This window comes from Balearica regulorum, chromosome 2, assembly GCF_011004875.1.
Source record: "Balearica regulorum gibbericeps isolate bBalReg1 chromosome 2, bBalReg1.pri, whole genome shotgun sequence".
NCBI classification, from domain to species: domain Eukaryota; kingdom Metazoa; phylum Chordata; class Aves; order Gruiformes; family Gruidae; genus Balearica; species Balearica regulorum.
This window is the reverse complement of record NC_046185.1, coordinates 21,204,384-21,217,400: the sequence shown is the minus strand read 5'-3', so window position 1 is coordinate 21,217,400 and position 13,017 is coordinate 21,204,384.

Genomic DNA, 13,017 nt, shown 5'->3' with positions numbered 1-13,017 from the left:
TCAGCAATCCAGGTCTAGCCAGCTTTTAGGGCTGTCGGGACAATCCCAAGCCTTACACGAGGGCAGCTACGGGGATGGAGAGGTCGGCGTTCACCCGTGTTATTCTGCAAAACAGAGAGTCAGTGGTTGGACCACAAAGAGAGAAAGGGACAAGAGGGGCTTGAAGGGATATAACATGTGAAGAAGGGATTTGGGGATTCTGTCCTTATGGTCGTTTCTGTCTTTTTACATTAAGTTACATTGTTGGTCTATCAGCAACTGAGGCTCATCTTCGATGTTAGACAACTTGACGTGCAGTATGCTTTTGTAAATTATTTCAGAAATCCCTTTCCTTTTATGAGAAGTGTCTTTTCTTGGTAGGTAATTCTTATATTAGGTTAAAAAAAAATTTGGCAATGTTTGCAGGAGTTTTTAATATGTTAACATACTATAATGTTACTGAAATCTGTAGTATCACAAATATATTCAAAGCTTTCATGTAATTTATAGAACTAAATGCTATAATTATGTAGGAGGTGTTGACATGATTCCATTTATTTGAACTTTACTGTGTTAGAGGGTGCCAGTGTCACTTTGTGACAGCCACTTCACAGAAGAAACTGTCTCTGCTCTGCAGGAACCTTCCTCCCCAGTAACATTCTCTGTTCCTTTTTCCTCCAACACCAAAATATATTATAGTTTATGTCTGTTATATTAGATTTGGTAATGATATTCACCATACAAAAATAATATTTATATAAAGTATTCAGCTTGGAGATATCCATTATACCTTCCTGATATGAAACTGCTGTGTATACTTGCCAAACACATATTATGGTTAAGTGATAATACTAGGTTTTGCATTTGCTTTACGATTATAATAAACACAATTAATACCAATAACCAGCAAGGTTCTGGTAGGATTCATTCTTAGGTGATGAAAATGCCAGTTTCCTTTCCCAAGCAGCGAATTCCAAACCTTTCTTATCACCAGATAAGATTAAAAGGTAAAAATGAAATGTTGTACAACTTTGTCCAGTGACACTTATGAACCATTACTCTGGGCTGTGGAAGATCCCCTTGTGGATGCATCACCGGTATGGAGAAGCACAGTTCAAGCACCTTCTACTGATGTTCAGAACCAGCAGTAAAGTGAGAGATGTGATGCAGGCTCAGATAAAAGTAAATTACTTGTTTCATTACAGTAAACAGTTTGATGCAAAATGCAGCATTCTGAAAACATGAATTACCTTGCTATCTAAAGTTCTCTTAGAAATGGAGATGAGGTAAAGTTAGTACTCTGCTGAGTATCAAAACCTCTTCTCTCTGCAGGATTACCCACTGCCACTAACAAATTACCCATAAAAATGCAGGTCAGGCATTTGGAACCTACATCTACTGCTAACAAAACTCCCATTGAAATGAATTATGGAATCGTTCACTCCAGTTGCAGTGTCTGGGAGTAGATAAAAGAGAATATGTCTCTGTGACCTTTATACAGGTTCTGCTGCATTTATATACTATACAAACAGCTTCTTTTGTATGTGATACCACTGGCTGTAGAGTAGGAGCCACTAGCTCCTCAAAACTATAGAGGGGTAGAGACATGTCCCAGCAAAGGTAATGTCACAGAATGGTTGAGGCTGGCAGGCACCTCTAGAAATCACCCAGTCCAACCCCACCCCTGCTCAAGCAGGGTCACCTACGACAGAGTGCTCAGGGCTGTGTCCAGTTGTCTCCCAACGTAAAGACTCCCCAGTCTCTCTGGGAAACTTGTTGCAGTGCCTGGGGTTGTTCCTCTCCAAGGGCAGGACTTCACACTTCCCTTTGCTGAATTCCACGAGACTCCTCTTGGTCCATTTCTCCAGCCTGTCCAGATCCCTCTGAATGGCAGCACAGCCATCTGGTCTGTCAACCACTCCTCCCAGTTTTGTATCATGTGCAAACATGCTGAAGGTGCATGCTGTCCCAATATCCAAGTCATTAATGAAGATGGTAAACAGTATTGGCTCCAGTATTTACCCCTGGAGTACACCACTAGTGACTGGCCTGCAGCTGGGCTTCATGCTGCTGATCACAGCACTTTCAGCCCAGCAGTTAAGCCAATTTTCAATCCACTTCCATGTTCTTTCATCCAGCCCATACTCCATCAGTATGTCTATGAGGATGTTAAGAGAGACGGTGTCAAAAGCCATGCTAAAGTCAAGATAAACAGCATTCGCTGCTGTCCCCTGTTCATTCCATTTAGAAGCCCATCAGGTCAGGCATGATTTCATCTTCATAAATTCAGGCTGACCACTCCCAGTCACCTTCTTGTCCTTTATTTGTTTGGAAATGGTTCTCAGGTTTATTTGCTCATCTGCTTTAAGCAACCTGACCTAGTGAAAGATGTCCCTACCCACTGCAGGGGGGTTGGACTAGATGATCTTCCTTCTAGTACCTAAAGGGGGCCTGCAGGAAAGATGGGGAGGGACTGTTTATGAGGGAGTGTAGTGACAGGACAAGGGGTAATGGGTTTAACCTGAAGGAGGGTCGACTTAGATTAGATGTTAGAAAGAAATTCTTCACTGTGAGGGTGGTGAGGCACTGGAACAGGTTGCCCAGAGAGGCTGTGGATGCCCCCTCCCTGGAACTGTTCAAGGCCGGGTTGGATGAGGCTTTGGGCAACCTGGTATAGTGGAGGGCATCCATGCCCATGGCAGGGGGGTTGGAACTAGATGATCTTTAAGATCCCTTCCAACCCAAACTATTCTGTGATTCTATGATTCAATGATCTTTAAAGGTCCCTCCCAACCCAACCCATTCCATGATTCTATGAACTCCAGTTGGACTTTGTCTATCACCTTATCAAATGACATACATTCCACTTTTATTTTGCATGTCTTCATGCTCTTGGGCATTGTGTTGGTTTTGCGTGGCAAGGTTTTGGTAGCGGAGGGGCTACAGGGGTGGCTTCTGTGAGAAGCTGCTAGAAGCTTCCCCTGTGTCTGATAGAGCCAATGCCAGCCGGCTCCAAGACGGACCCGCCACTGGCCAAGGCCAAGCCCATCTGCGCCTCTGTGATAACATATTTAAGAAAGACAAAAACAGTTAGAGAGCGCTTTTGCAGCCAGAGAGAGGAGTGAGAAGATGTAAGAACATCTGCAGACACCAAGGTCAGTGCAGAAGGAGGGGGAGGAGGTGCTCCAGGCGCCAGAGCAAGATTCCCCTGCAGCCCGTGGTGAAGACCACGGTGAAGCAGGCTGTCCCCCTGCAGCCCATGGAGGGAGGATGAGGGGGTGTAGCGATTCCACCTGCAGCCCGTGGAGGACCCCACGCCAGAGCAGGTGGAGGCACCTGAAGGAGGCTGTGACCCCGTGGGAAGTCCGTGCTGGAGCAAGCTCCTGGCAGGACCTGTGGATCCGTGGAGAGAGGAGCCCACGCCAGAGCAGGTTTGCTGACAGGACTTGTGACCCCGTGGGGGACCCCACGCTGGAGCAGTTTGCTCCTGAAGGTCTGCACCCCGTGGAGGAGACTCACGTTGGAGAAGGCCGTGAAGGACTGTCTCCCGTGAGAGGGACCCCACGCTGGAGCGGGGGAACAATGAGTCCTCCCCCTGAGGATGAAGAAGCGGCAGAAACACCACGTGAGGAACTGACCGTAACCCCCACTCCCCGTCCCCCTGTGCCGCTGAGGGGGGAGGAGGTTGAAGCCGGGAGTGAAGTTGAGCCCGGGAAGATGGGAGGGGTGGGGGGAGGTGTTTTTAAGATTTGGTTTTATTTCTCATTCCTCTACTCTGTTTTGCTTAGTAATAAATAAGATGAATTCCCTCTCTAAGTTCGGTCTGTTTTGCTCGTGATGATAATTAGAGAATGATCTCTCCCTGTCCTTATCTCGACCCGTAAGTTTTTTTTCATTGTACCTTTTCTCCCCTGTCTAATGAAAGAGGGGAGTGACAGAGCGGCTCTGGTGGGCACCTGGCCCTCAGCCAGGGTCAACCCACCACAGTCATCTTCATAGGCTGTCTGTACATTGGTCACCCTGACTATGTTGTCAGTCACAGTAATGGAAGTCCAGAACAGTTTTGTCAGGCATCAGCAAGACTTTCCGGACTATCAGCAGCATAACTGAAAGCAGCAGCAGGCCTATGGGCTGTGTGTGTAGTAATTGTTTCAGAGCCTTCAAAATGTCTATGGAATGAAAAAATGTCCATGTTTAAAGACAGTGGAATCCAGAGACAAAGTCTATAGTTTCCTGTGGAGTCTATCATACCCTGTCTCCCATTAAGCTGCCAAGTTCTGTTTTCACTCTCCCTCCTCCAATATTCTAGGTTACACCACCTTTTTCGTTCCATTTTTCCTTTCCCTCTTTCCCCTTTTTACTTTCCTCTTCAATTATTTTTGATCTCTCACTTGCCTTCAGACAGACCTTACGTATCCTATTACACCCAACCCCTGAGGAAACAAAGTTAACAAATCCCTAGAAAAGTAAAAGCAAGATTCACCAAATGTTACCCTGGTCACCATGGGCCTGGACTCTAAGGTTACCTCCAGCCTGACTTGAAATGAATTCCTGCATTAACTGTAACAAATGGGAGAAGTCCCAGTGAAATAGGTTTTAATTCCATGTTCTAAATCAGATAATCATCTCAGCACTATATCCCTCCAGTGCCCAGTTTCAGCTTGGCTGAAAATGTTTATGTAAGAAAAATACAAAGTAATTTGCAGTGAGGTGAGCAAAACTTTCAGATCTGAACATTGCTAAACTTGGAAAAGTTGGAATTTAAATTCAGACTAGGACCTCAGCCTATCTTTGTCACTGTATCTCAAGCCCCATCTGACAAAGTATAGAAGTGCTTTTTGGGAGAAGGGCCGTTTTGTCTCTGAGTGCTCAGTGAGATTAAATGATTTTTCTCCAAGTGCATTGTTGATATTCGTTCAGACCCTTATCAATGAATTGGTTTGCTTTTTTTTTTTTTTTTTTTGTGCCACCTGCTCATCAAAAAGCAAATTCTATTTTTAACATATATGAATTTACTCTGGAACAATTATTCCAGAGTTGTCCTTACCTAATAGGAATGCAGCAAAAACATAGCCAGCTTAGCCACCACACAAATCACTAGGAATACAATGAAGATCCCTTAATCCACATTTATGTTACAAATGAATGAATATAGTTCTAGTAATTTTTCACTGAAAAATAGATGCAGTAAGTATTCATGCTGCTCTTCATTTAGCATTAATCAGACTAGATTCTCCTTCCAGTTCCACCAGAAGAAAGTAATTTATGCTAAATTATAACTGGAGTTACTCCACATTTTTTCCAATGCCACTTAAAACAGAATGTGTCCCAGAAACTGCAGTTAGCTTGTCTAAATAATACCTCATATCACCATCTTCATAAGAACTTAATTATTAAGATAATTTTAAAGCAATTAAAGAGCTTGATTTTACATGCATTTTGGTTCAACCCCAGCTACCATCATATATACATCTATTTTTTGGAATAAATAATCTGCAACATATTGAAAGGTTAATTATTTACAGAATTACTTCCACTGAAGGAGTCAGATCATTGTCCGACTCCTTCCTTCTCTGAAAGGTACATGGCAGCTGCAGCTCCCATACAGACAACAGTTCATGGCTTCTACCAAGAGGATGGCTTTGTTGAGTTGAGTGTAAGAGCATGACTAGAGCTTCATGTACCTAAGATTGTTTTTTTCCCCTGGGCTTTTGCCAGTGGAGGTGTAGGATTATCCACAGCAAAGGGACAACATGTGTGCCTCTGGGACTTGACACTAGAACTGACATACATGACAGCACTTTTCATGGTGCATCTTAAAAGTTCTCTGTTTGGGAAGCAATGTACACCTACAGATACTTACCTCAGTGTCTGCTCAGGCCTGTTTCCTCTCCGTCTAATGGATTCTTAGATAAGCAGAGAGCAGACATAGAAAAGTGACAACTCCCATCACTGCATCAACACAGTCTGTGGCTTCCAATGGTTTAAATCCCCCAGACCACATAATATGTGCCCCTTCATATGTTGTCTGAGAGCAACTGCTGGTTCAGCTGCCAAGATACCATAAAGGCTTCCTCCAGTTTCCAGACTGTTGCCTTCCCAGTCTGAAGGATGGATGAACCAGTTTTAATACATCCATAATCGTGTTCATCTCAGTAAAGACTGTGCTCTAGGAAAGTATGGAACTGCTTTCTAGTTACATCCATATACATTTTTTGTCAGCTGCTGGTCTCTGGTTCTCTGGAGGCACTGCTGGAAATATTCTTTTGCCTTTTAAGAGTTATATCTTAATTATTTTTGCAAACAGTAATGATGCTTCTCATTGCAGGACAAGTGAGATGTGACACTTATGCTGGCCTCTGTTCAGAAGATGACCTAGAAGTAATGCACAATTTGAAAATTTCTAGGTAATGTCCCTGTAAATTGTGGGAACTTATAAGAAAAATGGTCCTTTTTGCAGTACTCTGAGACATAACAAAGGTTTCCTAAGACCCATTCAGTATCTCCTCACAAAAGTAGTTAATTCAGGAAATTTAAGTTCAGATTCAGTAGGGCAGTCTAACTACATGATGTGCTGTGCAAATGTAGATATGGGACATAGAAAATAAAGAAGCTTGGCTTTAGGGGATATAATCACTGACACACTGATGAGATCTCACTGGTTCAGCCATGAGCAGTTCAGATCCCGAGCAGAGGACATGTTTAAAAAAAAAGTATTCCTCAGGCATAAAGTATTAAGTGAATGCAAAGTATTGCTATTTTCCAAATTTAGTGGTGGTGAATGTTTTCTTCCTAAGCAAGCAATCTAGTTTAAACATGAAGCATAAAAGTTATTTATCTTTGATGAATGATATTTTGGGTTTATTTCAGTGCAGAGTATTTAAAGATAATCATTAAAAACCAACACACAAACTTCAAACATGCACAGATGACAGTTCTATCTTCTATGTAACAATTTTCAGAAGGTTGGAATATTTTCAATATAAAAAGCACAAATGTGCCATACCACCATGCTATTCCAAATATCTGTTCAGCTTTTTGAATAACAAGAGGTCAATTCAATCAAGCCATCACGGCAGACAAATGTGATGATATACCTGCACTGCAAGTGTTTATTATGTTTGGCAGGTGCTTATGTAGTGGTCAGGCAAAGTGCAGCTCTGCATAGAGCAGGATATATACTTTATTGTTGGGGTTCAGGGAAAGGATTACATCTGAATTGCTTGCATGTGATTGCTTAAGAAAAAGCAGTATGTTCTTGTAAAGGTGAAATGAAAGGCCTTACTTACCAAGATTGACTATCTCTCAATAGCTCATCCTCTAAACTTTCCCTAACAACAGTCTGAATGCCAGCTGGCATCTCGAGCAGGAGTATAAATGAGCTGTGAAGAAAGCAGCGAGGACTGTCTTGAATTTGAAAGTGAATTCAATTTAGCAATGCTCCAGATTTTTTGTTGTCAGACCTCTGAATGTTTTACAGTGGAACATACAGGTTTTGTGTAACAGCGATGTTCAGTTTGAACGTTTTCTAGACCTGAGCTACAGCCTCCATTTTCTAAGTTCCCTCTGAAGAAGGGAAGCTGGTCCTGCACTAGTGAGCTCAGGAGATACTTTGCTGGTGAACACAAAACAGCCTGTGACCTACTTAAACAACATAAAACAGATTTCTGGGTTTGAATGGTATTTATTTCCCTAGTCAGTTATTTATAAAACATATAAAGAACAAGAAGTGTTCATAAAACAAATTTTGAGCAATTTTGATTAAGATGATTCAAGAATGTTGAGAAATAAAGGCAAAATTAATTGAACAAGTCACTCAAAGAGTACCCAAAGTTCTGCTCCCAGCTCTCCTTGGCTATAGGTATTTCAGGGGTACTCCCTATGTGTTTGCAATGTGGTTTAATAATTTAGAAAATGCGATTATAACTTCCAAGTAATTGTGTGCTGCAGTTCTTATTCGTAACATAGAAACAGAACACAGGAATTGTTTAATTCAAATTGTTCTGACCATGTATTTTAGCTCTCTAAGTCTCATTCATTAGCTAATGGGTAACAGAAGATATGAAATACTGTATTTGTATCAGGAAAATCTTGCCCATATCTGGAAAAGAGTTGGGATCTTTGTATGTGGCAAAATATGGTGTGTTAGGTAATCTACCCAGGAAGAGCTATGCTGAGGCAAGTAAGAGTACATTGTACATTGTATTTTCATGTCCAAAAATCTCATTCCAGGATTTGGACCTTGTATTTCACAAAGCCAATTTCATTTCACATTTTTAATAATTGGTATTTGCCTCAATTCCCCTTTACAGAGAAACCTCTTTACATTACTTCAGCAGTGTAAGAATATGATGAGGAAGGTGGTTGTATCCTCCATGTTGTTTCTAACATGGTGCATAGGGTATGCTCACGTAGACTGTCTGTCTCCACCAGAGTTAATCCATAATTAATTTTTACTTTCCACGGTCTGTTTCTCATCTGGAGGCAGCCCTCATCAGCCATTAAAAACTGCCACTGGAATTTGTGTTCTTCTTAGAGCAGTGTTTAGATCTTTTCTTGGAAATATATGAGGAAATCATGACTATTTCTTAGCTCTGGTAATATCAGGGACATTTGGAATAAAAATAAGAATGTAAATTATTCCCATGATGTGTACTAGCACAGACCATACTGATCAGCTGTTTTCCAGAGTGACTGCAAGATTGGTTCAGATACAGGCAAACGCTTCTAATCAGTGTGGGTCATATGAGAAGGGAGGGGTTAATCTTTATTCTTTACAAATCATCATGTAGATATTTTATTTTTAAAGTAAATGACAAAAAACAAGCCCACATTGTATATTGCGGGTTTGATCAGAAGGCCTATCAATCAGGTAATTCAGTTTCCAGTTAAAAGATAAACTAATACTGATAAATTTGCATTTTTCCCCTCATTCTTTAATCTGACTTTTATCTTTTGTGAATGACATTGGACATATATAGTTATCCAAAATGAATATTTTGTTTATGTATATGGATTCTTCAGATTGCCCGCATTAACAACTCTTAACCTTTAAACTGATTTATAAACATGTAAGAATAAAATGTCAGCATTCATTTGTCATCTCGCAGTAAACTGTCAGCATTCGTTTCTCAGCTAAAATAGAATATCTGTCTAAGAATTTACATTAGGCTTTGTAATCAAACTAGATTAACACCAGTGCAGCTCAGCATGAAAACTTGATATCAAGCATACACACTCCATTAATACCTTAATGTGCATTCCAGGCTACATCTCGCCACGATCTAGTGAATTCAGTAGGACTTGTTGCTGAAAAATGTGACCGCCTCATGCAATCTCTTCGTCTAACACATCAGCATAACGCTGTACTGGTCCATAAAAGGGAAGGGACAAAGTTTTAAAGGATAAATACCGGACATTGGCAAGCAATGGCGTACATTCATGAGCAGTGAGAGAGAAAACTGCAATGAATGGATCTTGGCTTGGAAACTCACGCTGTACTTCTGTTGACCAAAACATGAGCAATAACATAGTTATTTGTTGCTAGTTGAAAGGGGATGTTCCCCAAGGAGATTTATATCATCCATTCAACTGGATGGCAATCAGATTTCTGCAAATGTTCCAATAATCGGTTAAGCTGAGTTGCTGCTACTTTGGACCTGTAATTTATTTCCTAGAACAGACCTGGAACACTTACTGAAGTGATGGAAGAAGCACCCCATTGCACGAAAAGGAAAGAAGACATTGAGATGTGAATATACCCTACGCGGAGTTACTGCTCTGACTTTCTTGGATGCAAAGAATCAAAATCTGCGAGGAGGAGATATGGTGTTCAGTGGTAAGACCCCATATTTCTGATCAAATTATGGAGCAGAGGAAATCACGTAGAAGGAACCAAGCACCAAACGAAATGGATGCCGTAAGGCTGGTAACGGTTGTGCTAGCCAGTGGCTGTTGCTGAAGGTGCGGAGGTGTGTTTCCCAGCGTGCTGTTTCCTCACTGTTCACTTCCAGTCATCCTCTGTAAGATGAGCCAGAGTGCAATGCAGAAGAGTTTCAAATGTAAGTGTTAAAAGAAGCCTGTGCATCCCCTGTCTAGCTGAGACGTGACTGAGAGAGGAAGGCGTCCCACCCCAGTACAGCTCCTGGCCTCCCCGGATCCTGCGGTGGATTCACAGACTTTTCTTGCTGGCTGCTGGGGAGCCTCAGTGCTGGCGTGGTGGTCCCGGGCTCACCGCCCTGGTCTTCTGCAGGGCCCGGAGCGAACTCACACGCTGCATCTTACCATTCCTCCAAAAAGATGGAAAAATGGTTTCTGAACAAAGATGAGAGGAGAATATGTTTCTATAAATGTGTTGAAGCAGAAGTGTAAATGTTATGCCAAAACCTTGCATTTAAATTTAAATATTCAACAGCTACAATTGCAGGGAAGTCTGTATGAGGAAAGCCTGGATATTTAAAGTCTAACAGTTTTGTTTAAAGCTATTCAGAGTATTGTAAATACATTTCATCATGTTTTATATTATTTACAATGTTTTCTGTGTGTATGTAGTGTTTGCTTACTCAGAAACTGTATAGAATTCTGTCTTTGAAGAGAATGGGGAGTTGTTAACATTTATTTATCAGTGTTTTACATACCACCATTCCTGATTTTTAACTGTGTAATACTTTCTCAAAAGCCAGAAAAAAGCCTGGCTTATAACTGAACACAAAGTTTTGTTGCAGGAAAGTTAGGTCTACAAAACAAAGTATAACATTATCTCAGTTCCCCTACTGTGTAGCACAAATATTTCCAAGTATTTAGTCTCAAGCCAAAAGAAATATATTTTGGGGTGTTTTAAATACTGATTTTTAAATCAGTCAGAACTTCAGCCTTGTGGTGAGAGGCATGATTTTTTTCTGTTACTCCCAGAGGCAGGCGATCTAGCTGCTGCCACCCATGAGGCATCCGTGGGTCTTTCCCAGCAAAGGGTGACTGGGCATTACAAGTTCCCTGCCACGTACAGCTTTGCTGCCTATGGATCTTGACTCAGTTAGAAGAAAGCATTGCCTCCTGCACAGCTAGTGCTACTGCACGCAGATTTTTATTTGTCCTTCAGCCAAATACAGTGCTGACCAGAACTTTGTTGGTTATTTTGAAAAGATGTAACATTTTCCTTAGGCAATTACCCAGATTTTTTAAAAAATCAGTATGAACACTGGAGTTGGAGCAAGCTGTATTACAAGTATTATATCCATGCTACTTTGTCCTAAATGCCTGGCATGGTTCTGCTTCAGCAAACTTTGCTGTAAAAGGGTAGTGTTTTGTAGGGTTTTCATATTCCTCATGTCATGTTTCACATTTGCTCTGAGGAACAAACTTCTGATCCTGGACTTCCCTCTTCTGGCAGTTCAGTATATTCTTTAGTCTTGACTTACGTGACTCAAACACCATGTGACTTGGGTGGCCAAACATAACTAAGCAGTGTAACCTAAATGATGAATATTGAATACTCAATACAAAATCATGAAGTAAAAAGAAAAAGAAAACTTACTTCAAATTTGGTGAACAAATTAAAATAATCCCAAGAAACATGATATATTCCTGCACACAGATATTCATAATCTGTTATTGATTCAGTACTGATAATGCGTATTGATAAAGGTAGCTCTCCAGGATATATTTGCCATAGTCACAGATCATTGTAATAGAGCAAAATATTCTTTACAATTAGCTGAATCCCCCTCACTCCTAATGTAGCACTCCTGACCATGGGCAGATTAGTGTGAAATTTAATTTGTGCTAATCTGTCCAAGACCGGGGAAGCACAAAATATATTTTATGCAGTGTTTACCCACTTTACCATATATAGATAAATGCATGAGTGACAAATCATGCAGCTTCAGGTTTACTGGAGTGAATATCTATAGTGCTATTAGGCCTGGATTTCATTATTTCATTTTTGTTGCCATGGAACAACAGGGACTGGACTCATATGCTTAAGTAAATACATAAATGTAGATCCGTAAAGTTTTAAAATAGGGTTAGACATATCAATTTATATCTACAGAGTAGCTGTAACTTTTCTGCTCCTTTCATATGGGTTATGTAGAAAAGATTCCTTCTTTCTTTGTATAGTATTGCCAATATTTAAAAGAACTTTTACCTAAGTAGGTCTCTTTGGAGGAAAACCATGAAAAGCTACAGATTTTGTGACTGAAACTAAGAGTGTAATTTGTTACGTGAACATCTGAAAACAGCTGCTCCTCTGGTTTCGACAGCAGCAGGAGCGCTGCTGGTTTTGCAGGCTCTTGTTGCGGGAATTGGTTCTGATTTGCTTTACCAAGATAAAACCAGATGTGCAGAGCGAGCCTGCTCGTGCGCCAACCCCTGCGTCTCCAAAGAGCACTGCGAAAATGTTGTTACTGCTCAGACATTGCAAAGATCTCTCAATAATTCTCACATAGTTTGAAAAAACACACTTTGTTCCTCCAGAAAAAGCCTGCAAAACAGTGGGCTGAATGCTAAAATGCGACATGGTTTGACAGTTATTAATAAGTGATATTTGGGAACGTATTTGCTGTAAAAGCGAGGGCCATCTAGTACCTTCCAAGTGTTGTTTGGCAGTTACTCATTTAAAAAAAAATTAATTCTTCTCCATGATTTATATTTATGGCCAAAATGGAATTTAGTGTCTTTCCATTAGGAGTCTGGCAGGGTTCAGCCCGTGTTTTGCTATCCATGGACAAGTCTGTCTCTAATTTACTGATGCAATATAGAAAAGCAAGGCAAGGATTGTGAGCTTAGTGAGCAGCAGGGATGCTCAGGGTGGATAAACAGGTGCCTGGTATTTCTGTGAATTTGGACATATTTCTTTAGGGTTAGATCCAATTTGGACAATCAGTACATTGTGAGAATTTACCCATTGTGTGATTGCAATCATCTGCTGTGGACCTGCTTGCGAAAGGCTGGACTGCAGTGTCCCACATGGACTTGACTTTGCATAAGTGATTCAATCCGATCAATATGTGCTTCCCAATAGATGGAAGCAAAATCCTT